At 33.4% G+C, this 22,833-nt stretch overlaps 1 non-coding gene across 1 annotated transcript; it reads left to right on the top strand.

The window, feature by feature from the left end:
• The first annotated feature begins 18,991 nt into the window (after positions 1-18,991).
• LOC128035721 (small nucleolar RNA R71) lies at positions 18,992-19,098 on the top strand. Its single transcript, XR_008192272.1, has one exon. It is a non-coding gene; the product is annotated as a small nucleolar RNA R71 (small nucleolar RNA).
• Positions 19,099-22,833: the final 3,735 nt, after the last annotated feature.

Raw genomic sequence — 22,833 nt, 5'->3', positions numbered from 1 at the left:
GTACGTTACTTCAAACCTGTGTGCACCCTTGGTAGCCACACACCCTTGCCTAACGCACCACACCATCAAGACACCCTCCAACTGTCCCTAAATTGACCTCTTCTTCTTTATATTTATTTTCTTCGAGTTTTTAATTTTTATATAAAGGTGGTAAGATAAATTTTTCTCCTAAATTTCAATTTTATTTAATTTTTCAATTTATTGAATTGTTAATATTTTATACTAATTAAATTTTTGAGAAAATATGTGTTTCCATTTTATGTTCAGGTTAATCATGCCTCGCAAGAGAACTCATGCCTATTTCCAAATTGACGAATCACAAAAAAAAAATTCACTATGAAGAAGCCAAAGTGAGATACAAAAGCGTTTTCAAGAATTAATAAATGCACCCTGAAAAAGGCTTTACACTGAAAGAAAGCAACTATACCGATTTCATGGTGCCCATTCGACAAATTGTTGAAGCTCTCAATTGGGAGTTGTTTTGTGAGAAAAGGCCTAGTGCATATGAGAATTAGTTCGTGAATTTTATGTAAATTTGACCTCAAACAAATTAACGGAAGTTTCTGTCCAAGGAATCAAGGTACCAATAATCTCAACCGCTATTAATGAATTCTTTGAATGACTTAATTTTAAAGACGATGAATATTCTTTCTTGATGAGAAATATTGAGGCTAAAAATCTACAAGAAATTCTCAAGGAACTTATAGTTCTATGTTCTAAGTGGACTGTGTCAAAGAAAGGAGTTCACTTGTCGCAGAGAATATTTGAGACCACTAACGAAAGTTATAGCCAGGGCACAATCACAGATTGGGACCTCTACCGAATAGCCAGAGACTCTATTCTCCAGCAACGAGTTGCAGAGAATGAGAATCCCAAAGAAGAAGAAGACAAAGATCCCACAGAGATCGAACCAATGCAGTTAGTAAAAATCCCTAATAAGGTAGAACCAATGGAGCTAGTAACCAAACCTAATGTGGAAACCTCAATGTTCAGAACTCAATCACCTAGCCCAGATCTTTGAAATGAGCTGTCAAAGTTGATGGACATAATGCAACATATGCAGTGGTAGCAACAAGCTTACTGGAGATATTAAAAAATACGAGATGACTCAATGAGAAGTGCTCTTACGAAAATATTCAATGACCTGTTTATTTTTGTGCCTTAGTTTCCAGGTTTTATATTTGAACCATGGAGTCCATTATCAAAGATGGAATGAAGCAATTCATGCAAAAACAAAGAAGGGGGGGATCTTTACCTTATATTATTTTCTTTCCTAGGTTATTTTAGGATTAGGGTCTATTAGGATTTTTAATTTTTTGCATAATAAAAAAAGAGATGGAAATCATGAATAAAAATGAACAAGTTTTTATAAGAAGTGTGGCAATAGATATATACATGTCTAGGATTGGATCTAGAAAGAGCTTAAGCAGCCAAATTGACTCACCTCCTCTTTTCTAGAATGCTACATTGTGTATAGCATCTATTCACTTCTAACAATGAGGACATTGTTCATCTTAAGTAGGGAGACCGAAAAATTGAAATTATTTCCTCTCAGAATAAAATTTTCTTTTAATTATGGTTAGGTTATATTTTGTTCAAAAATTTGAAATTTTGTTAAGTATGCTAAACTTCAGTATGAATAAAGTTCTATTATTTCAATAATTGTTATGTTAACAGAATTATGACATAAATGTACTCTTAATAAAGTATATAAATCATACCATAAAATTTTAGTTCTTTAGGAAAGCTAGGCATGCATATAAGTTTAAGTCTCCAGAATTGACTTAGTAATTTCTTGAGGTGAAATCCTAGGAAATATGGAATGTTGAAAACGATTTAGGCAAAATTTTGTTTGGACCGTTTGAGCCTTTCAAGCCAACCTTAATAAATTTTATCCTTTGAAACCCAACTTTGAGACTATATGGCTTAATTTTATTTGAACCTTTGCAATATTTAGCCATCACTTTTCTCTTTACTATCTTTAAATTGTCCCAAACACTAGACTCATTACTATTCAAAATATTCTTTGAAAATTAGTTTGGGGGAGTTGAAAAGAAGTATCAAATGCTCAAAAAAATTTAGTAGATACAACAAAATGCTGATGAAAAAAAAAAAAGAAAAAAAGAGAGAAGAGTATATGTACTTGAAAGAAAATAGATGTACAAAAGAGCATGTGAAAGAAAAATAAGTTGGTGTATTGAAGGTAAATATTCCGAAGGCCCGATTGAAGCTGAGTCTAGGGTTTTTAGCCTAAATTTATTATCTTTTACCTACCCCTAATCTAACCACTTTACAACCTATTGAAAAGACCTATTGATTTAAGTTTCTATGCTACTTACATTAGTGGAGTGAAATTGCTATGTTCAACATATGAAGGCATAAGTTAAACTTAATAATTGCACCTTAATCTTAAATAAGGGAATAAAATCAAATTTGTAGGGATTTAACATGTCTTTATTGAGTAAACATTTAGCCTATTTTTGTTATCATAATAATAATTGAGATTAATTTGAATGATATGTATACTTAAGTAGCATAAATATCAAAATTCTTGTTCTTGAGCATAAGTATACTAAATTGTAATTTTGGGAAGAATGTTGTTTTGAAGGAATTTTTCAAAGGTGTTTTTGAGAAATTCTTTTCAATTCATGCCCTTTTTAACTCAAATTCATGCAATTTCGTAATAATTCTTGTCGAAAAATATATAATAATTATAAAATAATTAAATTGTACTTAAATTATTAAAATTTTTAATTTTAATTAATTTTATAATAAATTTTGATTTATTTTCAACAGATTTGCACAAAGAGTGAAAAATGGCTCAGCAAACACTACTAGAAGAACAAAACCAAGAAGCGATTTTGAAGCATCGAGGCGAATTAATTTTTTAGCCTAAGACAGTCCAAATTATGAATATTAATTCATAATTAATTAATTTTATTTTTTATTCAATTTATTTTGGGTTAAATAATTATTATTAATTAAATTATGAAAAGAGTCTCAATTGTGCTAAACCAAGAGACTGATCCAATTGAACAACTGGGCTGCCCAAAACTGTCCAACATGCTAACCCAATCAGCTTATTTAGCTGATTACTTGGCTTGGAAAACATCCCTTGAAGCTTCCTTAAAATTGCATTCAAACCCTTCCATTTATCAAGCCTTTGTAAATTTGCCCCTAGCTAAAATTAGCAAGTTTGAAAGCTTCAAACTTGCCACATGTGTGGCTGGCCATGGGGAGAGTCTATGGCTGCTGATTTTTTCTATTTTTATCAGCCTATACAACCTATAAATACGCCCTTGGCTGCTCATTTCAAGCACACCTCTCATCTTTTAATTCTTTAGTTCCCTTTCACTTTTCTCTCTTCAAAACCCTTCATTTGTTCTTCTTTTTTCCTTTCCATTCCCTTGCCGATTTCCCCTCTTGGAAAATATCCCTTCAAACACCGTTGGAAGTAGCATTCAAGTGCTCATAGAAGCCTCGATTCAACAAGAACAAGCGGAGAAAGAGGAGCAGAGCAAACTAGTCAAGCTTCGGAGAAACACCTGATTTGATTCTAGTTCCTTATCCTTTAATTTTTTATTGTTGTTATTATGAACATGTCTATGTATACTTGTTATGTTTGTATGTTTAATTTAATTAATATGGCTTAAATTTAATTCGTGTTAAGTTGATTACATTTCGTCCACTTAAGTTATTAAAATTGTGTTTGTGTTGTTATAGGCCTTGATAAGTTCTTTGATTAAGTAAAATCATGATTAAGTTATTCTTGCATTATAATTGTAAGGTAACTAATGAATTAATTGTTTAATCGTGTTGAAATTGTAATTAATTGACACAATACTTAATAAGTGCATGTTTAATCTTCTAAGGTAGCTAAAGGTTAAATTAGCAACGATATTAGATAATACATTAGCGTTGCATAACTTGTAAGATTATTGTGATTAAACTGTTTCAAGGTAGGAATACATTATTACCTCACTTATTCTTTTATGTGCTTATAAAGATTGATTAATTCTTTGAATTGGCATTGGAAAATGTTCAAGAGATTAGTTAATTTAATAAGTATGTAAGAGCATGAGTTAGCAAATTACGAAGTTGCCGTAAATTTATTCGTAACAACATGAACATGAGTTTAGTAATTCTAAGTTAAGAAATGTAATTAATATAACACAATTATGTCATCTTGATTAAAATCATCTTTTGAAATCGTGCATTCGAACTTTTTTATTTTACTTAGTTAAATTTTAGGTTTGGATCACTTCCTCAATCAAAATATTTTTCTTTACCAATGTGTTTTTAATTGCATTCATAAATAATTATTTTCATAGTCCTTGTCTGTACGATAACTCGACATTTACTTGTCACTTTATTACTTGTTGCAATTGTGTACACTAGCACATTTACATTGTTCCAACAATACTAAAAATTATAGCATGGGTCAGGTAGCTCTAAGTACTGGGATTTCAAAAACATAAAAATTACAAGAAAAATACTAAATTGCACTAACCAAATTGAGTTTGAACCCTAAGGTCCCTAGGTTTGTCGTAAGCTTCTTGTCCTTTTCTTTATTTCTTTCTTTCAATTTGTTTGCATGTAATAGTAATAAAAGAAGAAATGATTTTGGTTGTTTTATTACCATTATCTATTATTATTATCATTAACCTTATAATATAACATATATAGATTAAAACTATCATAACATATATATAATATTGTAGTTACTTCACTTAACCGTCCACTTAACCCTTATGCGATTTAGTCCCTATACCATAATGGCTCCTAATTCATGCCAGTACTATCCAAAATTTAATTTGCTACAATATTAACTTCGTAAATATTTAATTAAAAATATTTACGAGTTCGTTTTACGGGTACAAAGTCCCGAACTTACTTCCTGACACCCCTGACTATCGGGTCGTTACAATTCTTCCCCCTAAATAAATTTTGTCCTTGAAATTTACCTGAAAAGAGATAGGGATACTGGAATCTCATTGTCTCATTTGGCACCCAAGTAGCTTCCTCGATACTATGACTATGCTATAGAACTTTTACTAACAAGACACATTTATTACGTAACTTTTTCACCTCGCGGGCTAAAATTTTGACCGGTTCTTCTTCATAAGACAAGTCAGGTCGAATTTCTATATCTTCCGCTTAAATAACGTGAGACGAATCCGATCAATACCTTTTAAGCATTGAAACATGGAAAATGTCATGCATTTTCTACAATTCTATAGGTAATGCTAATCGATACGTGACGCGTCCCACTCTTTTAGTGATCTCATATAGTCTAATAAAACGAGTACTCAGCTTCCCTTTTCGGCCAAATCTCAAAACTTTCTTCCAGGGTGTCACTTCTAGAAACACCTTATCACCAATAGAAAACTCAATTTCTCGACATTTCATATCTGCATACGATTTCTTTCTATTGAAGGTTGTTTTCAATCTATCTCAGATTAACTTAACAATATCTTCCGTTTCATAAATCAATTATGGCCCAAAAACTTTTCTTTCACACAATTTCATTCAGCAAACAGGTATTCGACACCTACGACCATACAAGGCTTCGTATGGAGCCATTTGAATGTTTGATTGGAAACTATTATTATGTATGAATTCGGCCAAAGGTAAATAATGTTCCCAACCTGATTCAAAATCGATTACACATGTGCCAAACATATCTTCCAAAATCTGAATTACACATTCAGATTGTCCGTCTGTCTATGAGTGAAAGGTTGTGTTGAAATTGAGTCTCGTACCAAGAGATTCATGCAACTGTTTCCAAAATCTCAAAGTGAATCGCGAATCTCAATCAAAGATAATTGACATAGGGACACCATGCAATCTCACAATTTCCTGAATATAAACTTAAGCAAGTTTTTGAAATGACCAGTCAGTCTTAAATGCAATGAAATGAGCCAATTTCGTAAGTCGATAAACGATCACCCACACAGGATTTTTCTTGCTTGAAGATGAAGATAACCTCGTTATAAAATCTATCGTGATGCGTTCCCATTTCCATTCAGGAAAAGAAATAGGCTGAAGTAATCCTGTGGGAACCTGATGTTCTGCCTTAACTCGCTAACAAGTTAAGAATTTAGCTACATATTCAACTATTTCTCTTTTTATTTAGGGCCACCAATATGATTCTCGCAGATCTTAATACATATTTTGTAACACCTCTAACCCGTCTTCGTCGTCGAATTAGGGCTACGAAGCATTACCGTACAATCAGAAACATTTAAACATAATATCATTCAATAATTTAAATATATCAAAAACCATTCATTCACATGTATAATGTCCCTAAATCGAGCCCTCGAGGCCGTAAAAATAGTTTAGGAGATATTTGGGACAAATTTGAAACAAAACAAAAGTTTAGGAAAAAGCTACAAAAATTGAAACAGGAGTCACACGGCCATGTGGAATCACCCCAGGCTGTGTAACTTTTGAACAAGGGACACACGGTCGTGTCCCAGCTCCTGTCCTCACCCGTGTAACTCACTGAGGAGGGTCACACGGCTGTGTCACACACCCTTTGCCAGGCCATGTAACTCTTTGAGTAGCCCTACACACCCGTGTATCAGGTTGTGTGCTAGGACGTGTAACTCACTAACTTGAACCCTCTAAAATCATCAGATGACACACGTTTGTGTCGCCAGGCCGTGTGAACCCAAAATTTACCTAAAATAAACCCATTACAAACCATATCATGCATAACCTTTCAATCCATATAAGCACACTTTAAATGGACCTAAACATCACCCAAACACACATTAAAATGCCATTTCAAGATCCTAATTTAACTAACCAATATGCCATTCAAAGACACCACAATTATAACAAAACAACATTTACCAAAATATGCTAACATTAACTAATTCCATGCATAAAGACCTCATTCTATATTGTGCCTAAAACACATCATAAATGACCATTTCCAAGCCAACATCTTGTACCCAAAATGCCATATACATCTATAATCAAAAAGTGACCAAAAGAACTTACTTAAATAAGCATTATAAGTCCATCAACCATACATAAACATCAAGGAACAAACATACCAAATTTACCATTTACATATTCATTAAAACACCATTATAAACCACCCTATACATGTCATTATAAACCTTGGCCAAAATGCTCAAAAACTACCGAATTGACTGCTGGATAGTGTGATAGATCTCCAACGAGCTTCCAACCAAATTGAGTTTCCAATAATCTATAAAACAAAGGAAAACAACTACATAAGTAACAAATGCTTAGTAAGCTCGTATAAACTTAAACACAACTTACCATTTCATTTGCATAATGTATATAGCATAAGTGTAATATCAATTTAAACTATAAGCTTGGCATAAGCTTATACAACATCATCAAAACTCACAAGTTAGCATACTTATTCATACATATATGAAATCAACCATGTATAAGAATAACATTTTATATCATCAATGGTACCTTAATGTCACGTTTTATACCATTTGCATACTTACCATTTCCTTTTCCTTTTCTTACCCGTTGAACCATCTAGAATTATATCGAATACTTGAAAGCTCACATGAAGTGTGCCTTTACATTTAACTGTAACCTTTCGTTTACATCAATGCTCACACAAGCTGTGAAATGGGCCTACTCACACGAGCTGTGGGTCGGAATGTAAGCTACACAATGCTACTTACATGAGCTATGGAGAATCCACAACAAATGCAGGGCCTCAGCCATCAGTAGGACATTCAAGACCAGCACCCGAAACATGAAATTCCTAATGACATGTCTTTTGTATCCTAAGAATTCCTAAGGTTCAATCGGGACTCATTATCTGTCAATTCGTCATAGCATTGATACGTTTATATATCGATCATTTACAATAAACATAACATAGTAAACGCTCAATATAAATAACATTAACACGACAAATGTTCATACGAACTTACCTCGATGACTAAGGCTTAGAAGTTAGACCTACTAATCCGAAGCCTTAGCTTTTCCTCGATCTAAGTCCAAACGTGGTTTGTCTTGATCTAGATGGGTAACTTCAATCAATTAAATACTTCTAGTATTCATTTTAATCCATATTTCATATTTATGCAAAATTACCAATTTGCCCCTAATATTTTAACTTTTCAAAATTTAGTCCTCAACTAATAGAACTCAACTTTTACACCTTTTACGATTTAGTCCTTTTCACTTAATTAACCATTTAAATGTAAAAATTTCTTAACGAAATTTTAATACGACCCTATTAAAATCCTGTAGACCTTAAAATAATAATAAAATAAATACTCGCTTGTCAAAATTGTGGTCCCGAAACCACTTCTTCTGACATCACTAAAATCGATCTGCTACATCTTTATTCCTCTAAGGTGTAAGGCAAAAGGGCTATCGTAAGCTTCGCGAAGTATCAACTCTTTTCATTATGCAACATCTGGAACACAGATTTGGTTATGATACCTCAAACAATCGTAATCATCAATACTGAAATTTTCTATTGCACCATTTTGAATAATTTCTCTTTTTTTCGCTAACTTGGTATCATCTAACTGAGCTACTTTGATCTGAACAAACAACACCGGTTTGAATTTCAACTCAGCCATCAAGCTTCCATCCTTATTGATACTAAGTTGAGCAAACATCGCTCGCAATTCAACTGCTCCCTTTCTACTCAACGCTTCAGCTACGGCGTTAACTTTACCAGGATGGTAATCAATAACGTAATTGTAATCTTTTAGAAGCTCAACCCAACGTCGTTGTCTTAAATTCAGCTCCTTTTGAGTTAGGAGATATTTAAGACTTTTTTGATCGGTATAGATGTGACACTTTCCATCGTAGAGTCTTCAGATCTTTAAGGCAAAAACCACGTCAACTAACTCTAAGTCGTGCGTCAAATAATTACGTTCATGCGTTCTTAGTTGACGAGACGCATACGCGATCAGTTTTCCATCTTGCATCAGAACGCACCCAAGACCACTCAATGAAGTATCACTATAGACCATGAAATCTTTTCCCGATTCGGGTAAAGTTAGAACTGACGCTTTAGTCAACATCTGCTTCAACTTCTGAAAACTTTCTTAGCATTGATTGCTCCAAACAAACTAAAAGTTCTTATCTAACAACTTTTTCATCAGCAAAGTTATCTTCAAAAATCCATTTATGAATCTTTGGTAACAACCAACTAAACCAAGAAAAATGCGAACCTCCGAATTGTAACAGCCCATTTTTGGGTCAAATTGGAACAGTGGTTTTGGGACCACAAATTCAAAGTTAAAATATTAATTTTATTATTATATTAAATTTTATAGAATGATAGAATTATTAGGTGAAAATTTCATGAAGAAATTTTATCGTTTACATGTTCAATTTGATAAAAAGGACTAAATCGCGTAAAGTGCAAAAGTTGAGTTCTAGTAGTTAAAAGTATTAAATAGCTATAGAACCTTAAAGTAAGAGTCCTTATATTTTAATTAGACCACTAATGAAGATAGTGGAATGTGATGGCTTGGAATTTGTATAATTAGTGATTTTTTAAAGGTTATTTAAGTAATTTTTAAAATAATGATAAAAACAAATGAAATAAAACAAGTCATTATCTTTTATTCATCATCATCAACAAAAATTAAAAGAGAAAAAGGAAGCCATTTTTGAGCTAGGTTCTGCCAACCCTATTTTGTCAATAGGTAAGTGATTTTTGTCCCGTTTTTTGATAATTTCTATGTTTTTGTGATCGTTGCAACTAGTACTAGCTAGCCCGTACCTTCATTTTTGAAACTGTTATAGATTTCAAATGATGTCATTGTTGAATGATTGGTTGTTTAAGTGTTTAATGATAGATTATGAAGGTTTAATGTTAGACTACAAGTTTTGTAAAGTGATTTTTGACAAAAATGTCAAAAAGGGATTAAATTGATAAAATGTGAAATGTGGTAGTTAAAAGTGTGAATAAATTGAAAATATGGGCTGCTCATAACATGTATTGAATTTGGCCAAGCATGGGTTTAATGAAATTATGTGTATTTTGTGTTGTTTTGAAATAGGGACTAAATTGTAAAAATGTGAAAGTTTAGGGGTAAATGTGTAAAATAGCCCTAATGTGTGTTTTGGACTAAATTAAATAAATAGTTGATTAAATAAGCTGATTTTGGTAATATATAGATCAAGATAAGTAGAGATTGGGATTAGATCGGGGAAATGGAAAAGCGAATGAATAGTCGATAATTTCCATCCAAGCAACTTGAGGTAAGTTCATATAATTAGAATCAAATTTTTATTGAATTTCAATTATATGAAATGATTAGGTATATATATATTTGAATTGAATGGTTGAAGTAAATGATATTGAATTGCTTAATTTGAAATGTATTGAGTAATATCGAGCCCCGTTTGAACTATAGAAAATCGTAGGATACGAGTGACATGTCACTAGGGTTACCATTTTGGTCCAGCTCCTGCATTTGTTGCGGAATGAGCTTACCAATATATCAGCTCTTATGAGCTTACCGTTTCAACTCGATAGAGCTTACCGTTCTTCAGCTCGAAATGAGCTTACCGATCATAGCTCAAAAGAGCAGAAATGATAATGAATTGACGGATTACCGATTAATGCACATAGTGTGTATCACCTAAGTATCCTTCGATGTTTCATAAGGTTGAATGGGAATTATACTGTTACCGATTATATGATTGAGAATGAAATAGAATATGATCTATGTGAATTGTATAGATGGAATATGATATGTGTTATGAGAACGTATAGAACTGGAAACGAGATTTTATGAAATGTATGAATGAAATGCTATGTGAGTTGAATGCCAAATTGAATCATTCATGGATGAAATGTTGGTTATATGCATATTTAATACTCTAACCTATTGAGATGTATGTGTGATAGGCATTTGAATATTCGAGATGGACATATTGATTTAATTGCTTAAATTATGTAATGTGGTAAGTTTAATTCTATTATACGGGCTTACTAAGATTTAATGCTTACTCAATTTATTTCTTTGTGTTTTATAGAGGTTTGTTAGCTAGCTCGACTCGGTCGACGTAGGAGATAAGCATCACACTATACAGTCGATTTCTCAGTATTTTTGAACTCATGGAAGTTGTGTAAATATGGCATGTATAGGTTAGTTTCGATATGGTTCATTTTTATCTGTGTATATATATAGCCATGCAAAAATGGCTTGATAATGATACTAATGCTTGTGTATATTAGGCCATGTAATTAGCTCATTTTGGAAGTATGTTATATGGTATATCTTGTGTGGTGGATGGTCATATAATTTGGTTTGAGTAATGAGGTAAATGACAGATGTATTCTTTTATGTTCCTATAGGTTATATGGTGAATATATATATTGATTGTATATTGGTTATTTAGGTACGATTCTATATGGTGAATAATAACTATGTTTTAGGTTCGTTTCATTGGTTATATATATAGTTATAAATGTCATGTTGATGTTTGTATTAGGTTATGAAATATTATGTTTAGCTTAATATTGAATGTTGGAATTGGTATGAATTTTGAGGCTAATTTGCTAGCCGAATAAATGAGAAATGAATTGGTGGTGAATATGTAATTTTCGCATTTGTGTTTAGTATTGATAGTTGCTAATTTGATAAGATTAACATGCGAAATTGGTATGTTCTGTTTAGGCTAAATGTAATTAAAAATGGTTGCATGATTATGTTACGAATTGAGTATATATTAAACTAGTTTTGGTTGCTTATTTGAATAAGATAAATGGTATCGAAATGTGATGTTGAAATTGTATTATATGTGTCATGGTCATTGATGTTTAAATGTTGCAGATGTATAACCGAATGCCTTGTGATGAATTAAATTAATTATGTTTATTTAGCTGTAGTTTTAGAGTGTTTAATAGCGATATGCTCGTTTTAAGTATGTTATGAGAGTATTTTATGAAATTAATTGCAATGTGATAATTGTTGATAAATGTATGTATTGAACCGTGTTATTTGTAATGCCTCGTAACCTATTTTCGGTGACGGATTCGGGTTAGGGGTGTTACACGAATAATGGCCTCAATCTTTTCGAATCAACTCTAACTCCATCTGTCAAGATAACATGCCCCAAAAACACAACTTCTAATAACCAAAATTCGCACTTGCTAAACTTTCCATATAATTGTTTCTCTCATAACACTTGCAAAAAAATTCTGAGGTGTTGCTCATGCTCGGATTCAAATTTAGAATAGATCAAGATGTCATCAATAAAAACTACCACAAATTGATCCAAATACGGTTGGAAAATATGATTCATGAGATCCATAAATGCCGTCGGAGTATTAGTTAGCCCAAAAGGCATCACCAAGAATTCATAGTGGCCATAACGCGTATGGGACACCGTCTTAGGTACGTCACTATCTTTCACTTACAGCTGATAGTAACCCGATCTCAAATAGATCTTAGAAAAGACAAAAGCTTCTTTTAGTTGATCGAATAAGTCATCGATATGAGGTAGGGGGTATCGATCGATTTTTAATCGTCAACTTATTCAATTATCGATAGTCTATACAGAGTCGCATCGAGCCATCTTTCTTTTTGACAAATAACATTAGAGCTCCCCAAAGCGATATACTAAGGCGTATAAAGCTGCGATCCAGTAAAGGTATACGGTAAGGGGTCATTGACACTGGAGTCGTACTAAGAAATACTTCAATTGCAAATTCAACCTCCCGATTTGGTCGTAATCCTGGTAATTCCTTAGGAAACACATTAGGGAATTCACAAATAGTACAAATCTTACTGCTTTGACAATCACCAGAATTTGAGTTGATAACATAGGCCAAAAAATCTTCACAACCATGATTGAGAAGTTTCTTAACTCGAATTGCTGAAATTATATGAGTAGAACCACTTGTTCGAACACCATTCACCTCAATCATATTACAATCTGCACTCTGAACCATGAACTTCTTTTTACGGCAATCTGGAATCACTCCGCGCTCAGTAAGCCAATCCATACCCAAAATCAAGTCAAAATTGCCAAATGGAATTATCATAAAAATCAACATGGAATGTTATATTCTATATCTCTAACGAACATCGCCTGCACACCTGGTCGACTACCACAGACTGCCCCAACGGACTTGACACAACTATTGATACTCTAGATATCTTGAATTTTAAACTTCTCGACTTAACCAACTCAGCATTAACATATGAGTTTGAAGATCTCGGGTCTATCAAAGCATAAACATGTTCTAAATGCAATAAGAAGATACCTACAACAATGTCGGTAGCATCACCATCCTCACGTGTCCACACAACATAAGCTCGGGCTGGCGCCCTGGCCACTAACTGATGAGTAACAACATCGCTCCCCTTTCTAGCACCACCTCTGCCAATAAAACCAGCCCGACTTGTTCCACGACCCCTGGATGTAGGTATAGACCTTTGAGAAGAAACAGGGGTAGCATTCTCATTCCTCAGACACTTTCAAGCAAAATGCTCCGTAGATCAACAGCGAAAACAAGCTCGAGTTAGCTTCCACCAATCATCCACGGTGCTCACAATTTGGAATGTCAACATCTTTAGACAGGCCTCGCACACTACTAGTAGTCACAGTCGGTTGTTGATCATTTTTTCTATTAGGTTTGTCAGGCTTAAAATTTGACTTCCAATTACTACGAAATTCTTTATTTTGCTTCGGTTGTGGATGTAGCTAGCAGCTCCAAAACGCTTTCTAGCAGTGTGCGTAACTTCAACCTTTTTATTAAGACCCAGAGCTTGCTCCACCATTTTTTCCCGTTCAACTAGATCTACAAACTCTGTAGTTAGATGTGATAACAACTGTACTCGAAGTTCATCATGTAATCCCTACAGAAATCGTTTACAACATTCAATTTTGGATGGTACAAACTCAACAACATACTTACTGAGTCGTAAGAACTCACGTTCATAATTAGCCACTGGCATTCCACTCTACTTTAACAACAAAAACTCTTTCCTCCTATCTTTAAGATACAGTTCTCTAACGTATTTCTTTTAGAATTCCTTTTGAAAGAACTTCCAATTGGCACGTTCGGCAGGTACGTGGCGTGTTACTGACTGCCACCTAGTATACACTTCTCCTTGCAGTAGAGAAACATCAAAAATTACTTTTTTGCACGGGTTGCATTCGAGTTGTTGTAGGATACGTTTAGTAAATTCAATCCAAAATTCAGCTGCTGAGTGATCAACCCCTTTCAACCCCAAAAACTCAGTTGCACCATATCTCCTTAAGCCTTTTATCAGAGCCCGTCGAATAGTAAGTGCAGGTATTGTAGCAGAAGTAGTTCTCGCAAGACATTGAAGTGCATCAACAATAGCTCTAAGTAGGTTTGAATAATCTGCACCATCATTATTACCTCTTTCAACATTAGGTCGTTGAGCACCAACTGGGTTAACATTCGGCGTTAGCGACTCGGATTCCTTATAATCCTCAATATACTCATCACTAGAGTAAAACTCTTGTTCAACTTCATTATCAGATTCATTTGCCATCTTTTAACTATAAAATAGAAACAATTATAATCAGCATCCAAATCCTAACTCAACTTGACTCGATTCTGGCATGTACCTTTAGGCTTAATTCTAAGCTCGATTTAGTCTAAGAATTGGCTAAACCTGTAACTGTGATACCACTAAATATAACACCCTTAACCCTTCTCAGTCATCAAATCAGGGTCACAACCATTACCAACTAATCAAAACATCTAATTACATCACAAGTAATGGTGCAAGCTAAATATTAACATCACATCATACAGGGGCAATATATGCTAATTTAATATTTACGTAATAGTGTCTTATTCAATCTAATAACGAATCATACTATACAATGCTAAACTTATCATTATTTATCCCCTCTTGAAAGCTAGAAGTTGGATACATAACAAGACTATTCCAATTATTAGCATTAGAGTATTGTTCTATGCTCCGACTACTACTACCTTCGATGATATTAGTAGAATAACCTACTTCACCTAATTTAGGTTTACTAGTTCCTTCTAATTCAGAGTAAAAGTTACTCTTACAGTTCCCATTAACAAGTCAACGAGACCCTAAAAAGACCCTAAAAATAGAGAGTGACTAATTTGAGACAATTCTAGAAGTTTAGGATGAAATCAAAAAATACCTAAAATAGGGGTCACCTAGCCGTGTGTCTAGGCCGTGTGGAATCCCCCAAACCATGTGACTCTCGAAGTTGGGACACACGGCCGTGTCCCAGCCCATGTTTCTGCTCGTGTATCTCACTGATTAGGGTCACAAGGCTATCTCGCAAGCCGTGTGGCTTTTGACATGGCCGTGCGACTATCCTATATGCCCATGTGCTATTTCACACACTCGTGTGCCTGGGCCGTGTACCTCTAGATTAATCTCACACGACCGTGTCGAAGGTTGTGTGGAAACTACACCTATACTATTTTTCAACACGTCAGGGCACACATCCGTGTGTGTTTCCCGAGTGTGATAGTGTACCTCTCGAATTAATCTCACACGGTCGTGTCGCAGGCCGTTTGTCAGCCCGTGTGGAAACTACACCTATATTGTTTTTCAACAGGTTCAGGGCACACGTTTGTGTTTGTTTCCCGTGTGTGACACATGCCCGTGTGACAGACTGTGTCTCACACCGTGTGCACCTAAATGTACCTTAAAACTCAAGTTTACAATTTCCTACTTACTTGGGCACTAAGCAACTCAATTACCAGTCACTTAACCTATTCAAAACACAATTAAACATGCTCAAAACATGCGAAAAAAACCATCTTAAGTACTTAACCAATGTACCCTCATTAGTACCACATTTTATATCATCAAACACACTAGCAAAGCAATCAACCATTCAAATATTTCCTTCATGCCAAATTTTACCATAATTAGACTAACACTTAGCTACTTAAGATACTAAACTTTAAATTAACACATACCAAAAGATTAAGCTAGGCTATTATACCAACATAGCCTCAATCACTACCATATTTACATATAATCATCATTTCACTAGAAAACCAAATATTATCATATTATAACAACCTCAAACAAAGACTTCCTAGGTACATGTCATTACAAAATGAAATATCACCACACTTGAGCTCGAGATTGAGGTTGGATGCTGAGTCAGCAATAATTTAAAAAGTACTTAGCCTGCACACGAAAAACAAAATTGCACACTAAGTAAAACTCAATGGTATTTCTATAATCCAAATAATATAAACTTGATATAAGTAATTAAAATGTAAGAATGCAACAAGAAATGCTATGTAAATCTATTTTAAATCAATAATATAATGTTGCTCATTCCTTATTCACATCTACTAGATTCCACATGTTTAGTACATGAAAATAGCATTTGAATATTTCAACTCATGCAACGACATGATTTATCTCTTTGATCTATACTTGAATTCATTTCAATATTCAACTCATTTCATCAATTCATATTTCATTTCCCATCTCATATTCATTTTTCATCTTTTTCATTTCAATATCAAACACATAAATTTATTATTTAATTTCCTATATTAACATGACTCAAACTCGGACGGATACACAAATCCAACCAACACACCAGTTTGGCACCCAGTGCCTCATCAGATAAATCCAAAGTAATAATTGCGCCCAGCGCTATATAAATTGACACTCAGTGTCTCATTGGTTAAATCGAAGCAAATTGTCATCTAGTCCCTCATCAACTTGCAGTCGAAGAAATCCCTGAACTCTTCCTATCCTATGGCATGCCATTTATATCCGACTCAGCTCAAAACATTTAATAGGGTTTCATTTCACTTTTCAATACAACTGATGTCTCAATTTCATATATACACCTTATTATATATAGTCAATTCAATATTCATATAATCAACATATTTTATAATATACAAAATCAATCCATTCCAAATCAACTATGAATTCAATTCAATCCCAAAGTATGAAAGCACTCACCTAAAATGCTTACCATATGCAATAATCTACTATTTAATTCAGACTATAGAAGCACAAACCATATACTTTGAGCTACTCGACGTCAACCTTGTCTTTCCCCTTATTACTCGAGGATTCTTGGACGACGTTCGGTACGGAATAAAATAATTACAATTTATTAATATAATACCACTCAATTTTTCATTAGATTCCAAATTTAACACCACATTTTGCTTAATCCCTAATTTAGTCCCTAAACCGAGACTAATTTTAATCTTCATATTTAGCTTCAAATTTTTATATTAATTTCACTTTAATCTAAATTTTAGCTTCCTAATTTCAATTCTACCTTTTAATTTCAATTTTTTTTCACAATTTAGTCCCTATTGCTCAAAATTAACAATTTATTCTACAAGTTAGTCCTTTTTCACTTCTAACTTAAAAATCTATCAATTTAACCCCTAGTACCTAAACTATTCAACAATGGAAACATCTAAAATCTTGAAAAATACTAAAAATTATAGCATGGTTCGGGTAGCTCTAAGTACCGGGATTTCAAAAACATAAAAATTACATGAAAATGACTAAATTGCACTAACCAATTTGAGTTTGAACTCTAAGGTCCCTAGGTTTGTCGTAAGCTTTTTCTCCTTTTCCTTCTTTCTTTTCTTTTTTCTTTCAATTTGCTTGCATGTAATAGTAATAAAAGAATAAATGATTTTGGTTGTTTTATTACCATTCTCTATTATTATTATTAACCTTATAATATAACATATATATATTAAAACTCTCATAACATATATATAATATATATTATAATTACTTCACTTAATCGTCCACTTAAAATAATAAGGGTCTAATTGTCACTTTAGCCCCTTTTAATTTATTTCACTCTATCTAACTTTTAACCCTTACGCGGTTTAGTCCCTGTACCATAATAGCTCCTAATTCATGCAATTACCTATCCAAAATTTAATTCGCTACAATACTAACTTCGTAAATATTTAATAAAAATATTTACGAGTTTATTTTATGGGTAGAGAGTCCCGAACTTACTTTGCGATACCCCTGACTATCGAGTCGTTACAGGTTGTTTTGTCATGGCATGTTTATTGGCAATGCAAGATGAATCTACTTCAACATTTTTCTGGTTGCTCTTTTCCTTTATAGCCTGCTCCACTACTAGTTCTGAATTCTTCTTATTTGTGAAATCTAAACTACTTTCTTCAATAGTGGAGTCATTAACAACTCCTGATTGTTGCGTACCACTTCTGAGCGTAATAGCTTTACACAGTTCCTTTCCTTAAGATAGTGAAATTTCAATATCACTCGGCAGTGCTCCTTGCGGTCTTGAACTTAATGCTTTGGAAATTTTCCCCACTTGATTCTCTAAAGCCCTTAAGGATGCAGCTTGACTTTAAATGATAGCATCATTCTTGGCCATGTATTCCTTTAATAGATTTTCTATCGATGAAGAACTCAAAGCTGAATTTTGCTGAACATTTTGCCATAGCATGAGTTGATTGTATCTAGGTTGGTCACTCGCAATATTCTTTCGAATAGCATTGTTGGAATTTCCCACCCCTGGATTACTCCAACTGAAGTTGGGATGTTGCTTCCACCCTGGATTATATGTATTGGAATATGGGTTATTGTTGCTGCAATTAAAATTTCCCATATAATAAACTGAGGTTGGATTCGACGAGCGTTCATCAAAAACATGATCTCCTTCGCAATAAACACATGCTAACTTGACTGGTTTTATTTCCTACACTACAGCTTGTCTTTTTAGTTTTTTAATTATATTCGTTACGGATGGTACCTGAACTGTTAGGGAAGTAATTGCATCAAGTTCCATTGCTCCAGAAACTTTTTTGTCAGTCCCTACTCTGGTCGTGGGGTATTGATAATCGTTGTTTGTTATCCTCTCTAGAATTTTATATGCTTCATTATATGATTTATCGAGCAAAGTCCCATTGGTTAATGCATCAACCACCATTCTTGTATGCGCATTCAATCCATTGTAAAACATTTCCATTTGTGTCCAAAGTTGAAAACCATGCATCGAGCATTTTCTAGTTAACTCCTTAAATCGCTCACATACTTCATATAATGTTTCATTCTCAGATTGCCCAAAGGACGTAATATCATTCCTCAATTTGGCATTCATGTTAGAAAGATTATATCTCAGTAAAAACCTCTAGCGAAGTTCATTCCAAGATGCCACCATTCCTGATGGCAATGCATTTAATCATGCTCTAACACGATCTCGCAATAAATAAAGGAATAACTTCAGTTTCAGGGCATCTTCAGGAACACCTTGCTACCTGAATGAATCACAGACTTCTAAAAAGAGTCTTAAGAGCAACCGTGGATCCTCAATAGGCAATCCACTAAAATGCCCCACAGTTTGTAACATTTGAAATATCACCGGCTTTATCTCAAAATATTGAGCTTGAATATGCGGCCTGATAATTCCTAGATTCAGATCATTTAAGATTGGCACTACATTTTCTTTGATAGGTTTGTCTCTATCATCTATTATTCGAGGAATATCAATATCCCTTCATTACTGATATAATAGCTCTTGTTTAACTTGATCCTTTCTAATTCTTTCCATTTCTCGCAATTATTTTCTCTTTCTTTTCAAGGTTCTCTCAATTTCTGGATCAAAAGAATACTCTTTAATTTTTTAAATATCTCTATTCATGCACCAACAAAAATCTAGAAAAATAAATTAAAACAACTAACTAAGCTAAAATAATAAAATTAAAGAGGTAATAACACACCAAATTTTTCACCAAAATTGTCGACCCCCGGCAACGACGCCAAAAGCTTGTCGTGTGTAAATGTGTAATGCAAATGTGCAAGTATACACGTCGAATCAAGTAACAGAGTGATGAGTGAGTATCGTCTTCATAGGGATTGGAATTGATTAAAATAAATGGTTATGCTATTATTATGAAATTGACTAATTAAACTATGCAAAAGAAATAGGTGACTAATTGATAAAGAAATATAATAAATGGATTAATAAAATCAACTATGAATGAAAATATGTTAAGGCAATGAAAATTTTGTGGCAATTCTTAGAGAATAAGTGGGAAAGAGTTTGTACTGTTGAATGATAAAAGTTGGAAATACTCGAGCTTATGTTTATAACATAATAATGCCATGGCAAAATCTTGAACATTCTACTGCTCAGGGACTCAGTACTACGGTCTGTTTCTTTCGAGAGCCAGACTTTGAGCTATCATTCTGAATTTTTGTATGTCTACAGAACTCAAGAATGATATCCAGATTTTTCTCCCTGTCCCTGTACAAAATGCAACTTCTACGTCTAGAGTGCTACAAATATTCTTTCGAATACTTGCCTGTATCAACCAATTATAATCAAATCTAATTAATCTTTCTAGAATTAAATCAGATCTAATAACATATAGTCATTTATGTCTAAATCTTGCATGCATGCATTTAAAAGAATAAAAAATTGAATGAAACAGTATCCTACTCAAATTCAAACCATGGGCATTAAAGATAATAAAATTCACCCAAATAATTCCAACCCAATGAGAATTAGTTCATGGTTTGAACATTCAAATCCATAACAAAATCATTCAACATCATTTTTTAAATCACGAATCACAAAGTTCAAATCAGAAAATAAAGGCAGAACTGCAGGAAGTTTTCGCTACTCCAACTTTCACTCTAATAACGGGATTTGACGCAAAACCGAGGGAGATTTCTCTTGCCCTTCCTTGCGACTGTAATTCTTCTGCTCTTTAAGCTACTACTCTTTCCTCTCTTTCTCTGAGATTTTTTTTCACCAGAAACCCATGCAAAGAGAAAAAATTTATTTTCTAATTCTTCTCTCTATCCAGATTCCCCTTTATTTTCTCTTTTCTCTTTCCTTCCTTATAGGGTAGGTCCCTCCCTCTCAGCGAACACCTTTTGCTTCCTCTTTTTTAGGGTGGTTTATCTGGTATAAGTACAGTTGGCTGAGAGTGACGTGGACTGAGTATTGCGTCATCTTCCTAGAATTGCATGGCATTTATGTTGGCAATCTAACGAATATTTTGTCATGACAATATTTCACTTCATTACATTTTCCTACTCTTTTTCTCTTCTTTTTTCATCCCGCTCCTGCTGCCAACCCAAAAACACCTTTCTTCCCCAATAATAGAAGTAACAAATAATAAATTTTATAGCACAATCCAAAATTTGTTATGTAATGTTCTAAAAATATCTAAAAATGCAAACTTATTTACTTAATTACAGACAATTAATTCAATTTAGAGTCTTGAAGTATAACTCTTTTCAAGAGTTATCAGCATGCAAAGTATGAAAGGTAAAAAATACAAAAGACATAATAGTGAAATATAAAATTAACTTTATTTATTCATCGTTCAAATAAATAGAAAACAGTACATGTTTACTACAATATGGGCACATTTCCCAACACCCTTGCGAAGTATAGTGTGAGGCATCAGATCACCACTACCTACTACCCCAAGCTAATGGCAAAGCCGAAGTGTCAAATCAGGAGATTAAGTAGATTCTTGAAAAGTTGGTGAATTTAACTCGGAAGGATTGGTTAATTTACTAGATGATGCCTTGTAGGCTTATTGAAAAACATTCAAAACACCTCTAGGGATGTCCCCATATCAGCTAGTTTATGAAAAGAATTCCCATATTCCCATCAAGTTAGAAAAGCGAGCATATTGGGAGATTAAGGAGCTGAATCTAGACCTTTTCCTTGTGAAGGAGGCTCGTCTATTTCAACTGCACGAATTGGAAGAGTTTCGATTATTAGCATATGAGAATGCTAAACTATAGAAAGAAAAGAGTAAACTCTGCCATGATGCAATGATCAAACGAAAGAACTTCATGCCAGGTCAACAAGTGTTGTTATTTAATTCTTGTCTAAAGTTTTTTTTTTGAAAAATTAAGATCCCACTGTCAGTACTGTACACCATCACTCGTGTGTTAGCTAATGGAGCAATTGAGTTAGTAACAAAAGATGGCTAGTTGTTCTTAGTGAATGGGCAAAAAGTGAAGTTATACCTAGGAGGCATGAAGGACACATTCAAGGAAGTCCATTATCTCAATTTTGAAGAGTACCATGACAAAGCAGGTGATTAAATAATTGACAATGATGACGACATCGAAGAGATGGCTCGTGTCATCTATAACCCCCCAAACCTAGCCTAGACATTATGGCCAAATTTCGGAAGCCACATTAAAATCGTTGAAAACATTTACTTGTTAAAAACTAATAGGTTCCGGTTGTTTTTACAAAAACTTTAAAATTTCAATACTAAGTAGATTAGTTTTTCAAAGGTCCATTACGTTATCGAGATATCTTCTTAAATCATTAAAACAAAGAATTTGCAATATTTTAATTATTTCTTAAAAATGATTTTGGTAAAAATCTTTTGCAACGAACTTTTGAAAATACTTAGAAAAATCATAAATTTATAGGTTTATTTAAAATTAAATAAAATCATAATAATTTAAATAACAACAATTCAAAATATTTATAAGTTCATCAAACATGCATGCATGGCAATTTAAAATTTAAAAGTAAAATAAACCATAAAAAGTTCAATGCTCAATGTCCAAAAAACAACCCAAATAGTTTATAAACCATTTATTAAAAATCCATCTAAGAGACTCCTCTATATGTTGAATCCAAGTCCTAAGCTCGTGAATAATTTGAAAAGGTTAATAAACTAATGGGTTGAGATTTTAAGCTTAATGTGAATTTTATAACAAATTAAATAACAATAAGCACATACATATGAAATAACCAATTTTTATGCACATGATCATGATAATGTAATTTTTGAAAACAATTATGCAAATTCTTTTAAAACATCCTACCCATCATTGTTAC

This window comes from Gossypium raimondii, chromosome 12 (genome assembly GCF_025698545.1).
Source record: "Gossypium raimondii isolate GPD5lz chromosome 12, ASM2569854v1, whole genome shotgun sequence".
NCBI lineage: Eukaryota > Viridiplantae > Streptophyta > Magnoliopsida > Malvales > Malvaceae > Gossypium > Gossypium raimondii.
This window is presented reverse-complemented; position numbering and strand designations above follow the sequence as displayed.